Genomic DNA, 2,677 nt, shown 5'->3' with positions numbered 1-2,677 from the left:
CTGGTCCCTGCTTCATCCTGGAATCCCTGTCCAGGTCTGAGCAGCACAGACTCCCCAGTGACAGACTGGCAGTCACCTCAGACTCTTTTTCTTTTCTTTTCTTTTCTTTTCTTTTCTTTTCTTTTCTTTTCTTTTCTTTTCTTTTCTTTTCTTCTCTTCTCTTCTCTTTCTTTTCTTTTCTTTTCTTTTCTTTTTTTCAGACTTTCTTTACTTTAGGGAATCTTAGACTACGAATCATTCGGATGTTCATCGTTCTGAATACAGATATAGACATAGTTTTTCTCTTCTTTACCATTCTACTAACACACATCTGACATAGCAGCCACACCTGCCACACCTTTAGGGCCAGGGCATCATACTTATTTAAGTCACTCTGGAATGGAACTGTAGAAAAACAATGGAGCAAAGTTGAGTGGATGATCCAGATTGGTGTCTTTTGAAGATAATGGTTCTAACTGATCCTTCACACTATGACTCAACTGAATATGAAATTTTATTTCTCTTGCAGCTATAAAAGTTGGCATCAGTATTCAGTTTCTTGTATTCTTGAGATTCAGGACCTGGCAGTAGATTGGAGTGAAAATGGAGCAATCTGTTAACATTACTGACAAAGCCTTTATTTAAAATTTTTGTTTGGAAGTCCAAGACTCACTCTTCTAGGAAATCAAGTTATGTCTGAATATTTTGTGAGTCTTGGTTTGGGAGGAATGTCATATCAAAGTTTGTTTTAAGGTTGTATGGAGGTCATAAGAACCTGTGCATATTCTTCCACATATTCTTGTTGAAATTGTAAAATTTCCTGCTAAGTGGTCTGAATCTGAAGATATTATTTCCATTCAATGTCCTCTGGGGAGTGATGGATGGGGAACTGACCACACCCTCACAATCCATCCTTAGATCTCATCATAGCAAAGCTGACTCTGCCCTTCAGTGGCTTCGCTGGGACCACTAGGTTCATTTTATATACTTTTTTATTCAGAAATCTAGCGAATCTTTGTGTCCTCCCTTGACTATTTCAAAGTCTTGGCTATTTTAATGTATTTCCATTACTCAGTGTTACACCTCCATACATACATGCTACGTAAGAGATGGAAGGGTAATGAGGTGTGTCGTTTGCTTTGATGTGTTTTTTTTTTTTCCTTTTGGTGGGAATGTTCATCTTGAGAAGAAATGAACTGAAGCATAAAGCATTTGCCCCCAAAGCACCTATTATGTATCTCACCAAACGCATTTCCTAGTTTTCTCCTCTAGAAAGGCTTTCATCAATTGAGTATGGCAGAAGGGTAATGATGGCCCTTATAGGTTCTGTAAACCAATACTTTTAATGCACAGCCTAATTGAGTGTGAATATAGTGTTATACTGATCGTGCCCCTGGTGCTTGAACAGATGAATTATAAATAAAAAGGTCCAGACAGTATTGACTTATATTAACATTAAACCACAATATTATAAAACTATTTTTGCCCCACCATATTTATTTGTTTGAAATGTTCAGGGCTGTCATAAAAAGGTTCAATATTACTTTGGAATAAAAAGAAAATCAAAACCCTACAGACCACTCTGCCTTTTGGCACAGGGCAGCAGCCACCACTAACTACAATGAGCAAATATGCGATGGAGAGATGAGAAAGAGAAAACTGGAGAGGTGCTATTGCCGAGGAGAGAGGCAGAACTGGAGATCTGAGAGGGGTGAGGACCAGTGCGATGTGCTGCCACCTGAGGCCACAGTGAAGCTCTGATCCATGTTGCCACTGAGAACCATGTGTGGGTCCGTGGTCCTACTGCAGCCAGGGTCAGGTTCAGATCTGTGGCCCACGCTACCACCAAAGTCCGATGTTCGTGCTCAGTGCAGCAGCTTGAAGCCATGCTGAGGCCCATGGCCCGAGCTGCTGCCGGGGATGTACTGATGTGAGTGACCTGCATCGAAAACTGAGTCATCGGTGATGTGATGTTCGTTGTCTGGGTTGCTTCCAAGGGCATTGTCTGGGTCTGTGGGCCTGCAGCAGCATGGGGCATGTGCTGTCGCCGGTCAAAGCAGAAGCCCATGATTCGTGTTCCCACTGACTGTAAAGAGCAAGGAAGCTACCTTTGCAGTGATATCGATGATTGCAGATGCATAGATGAGAAAGAGGGACATGGAAGGCTTCTGGGACAACCCCTACCACCAGCCCTCTCAACCCCCTGAAAAAGTAGCAGCCCATCAGGAAGCCATCAAAAAGATCTCTTAGCATTATGATAAGGATGCTGAAGTTATCTCCCCACTATTGATGGCTTCTGTCAAGGGAGCGGGAGGGAAATGACTCAGTTCTCTTTAAGGGGCAGGGCACCGAGTTTGTAGCATATAGATAACACAAATTGGACTTTTTTTCCTTATCTTTTTATTGTATGTAATTATTTATTTTTAAATTTTTATTTTTAATTTCTGTCTTTGGGGAAGGGGAAATCACAAGGGTGGAGGGAATGTGCATAAAGGGGCTTGGAAAAAGTGGTCAAGTTGTTTGATATGAAATTACTAAAGAATCAGTAAAAATACTATGCTGAAAAATGAAGAGTAAGTAAGTAACAGAATTCTGGAATTCTGTCATCAGCACATAATTGTATTTTCAAAACAAATGAAAGAAACGTTTAATATTAAAAAGAAAAAAAACCTGAAAGAATTTAAAGTTTTTTGTTTTT

The 2,677-nt window shown here is 40.3% G+C and overlaps 1 non-coding gene across 1 annotated transcript; it reads right to left on the bottom strand.

The window, feature by feature from the left end:
- Window positions 1–218: 218 nt before the first annotated feature.
- On the bottom strand, window positions 219–349 carry LOC115063945. Its single transcript, XR_003843804.1, has one exon. It is a non-coding gene; the product is annotated as a small nucleolar RNA SNORA17 (small nucleolar RNA).
- Window positions 350–2,677: the final 2,328 nt, after the last annotated feature.

The sequence above is a fragment of the Mus pahari genome, chromosome 4, assembly GCF_900095145.1.
Source record: "Mus pahari chromosome 4, PAHARI_EIJ_v1.1, whole genome shotgun sequence".
NCBI classification, from domain to species: domain Eukaryota; kingdom Metazoa; phylum Chordata; class Mammalia; order Rodentia; family Muridae; genus Mus; species Mus pahari.
Note: the sequence above shows the minus strand (reverse complement) of the source record. Positions and strands in the feature narration are given on the sequence as shown.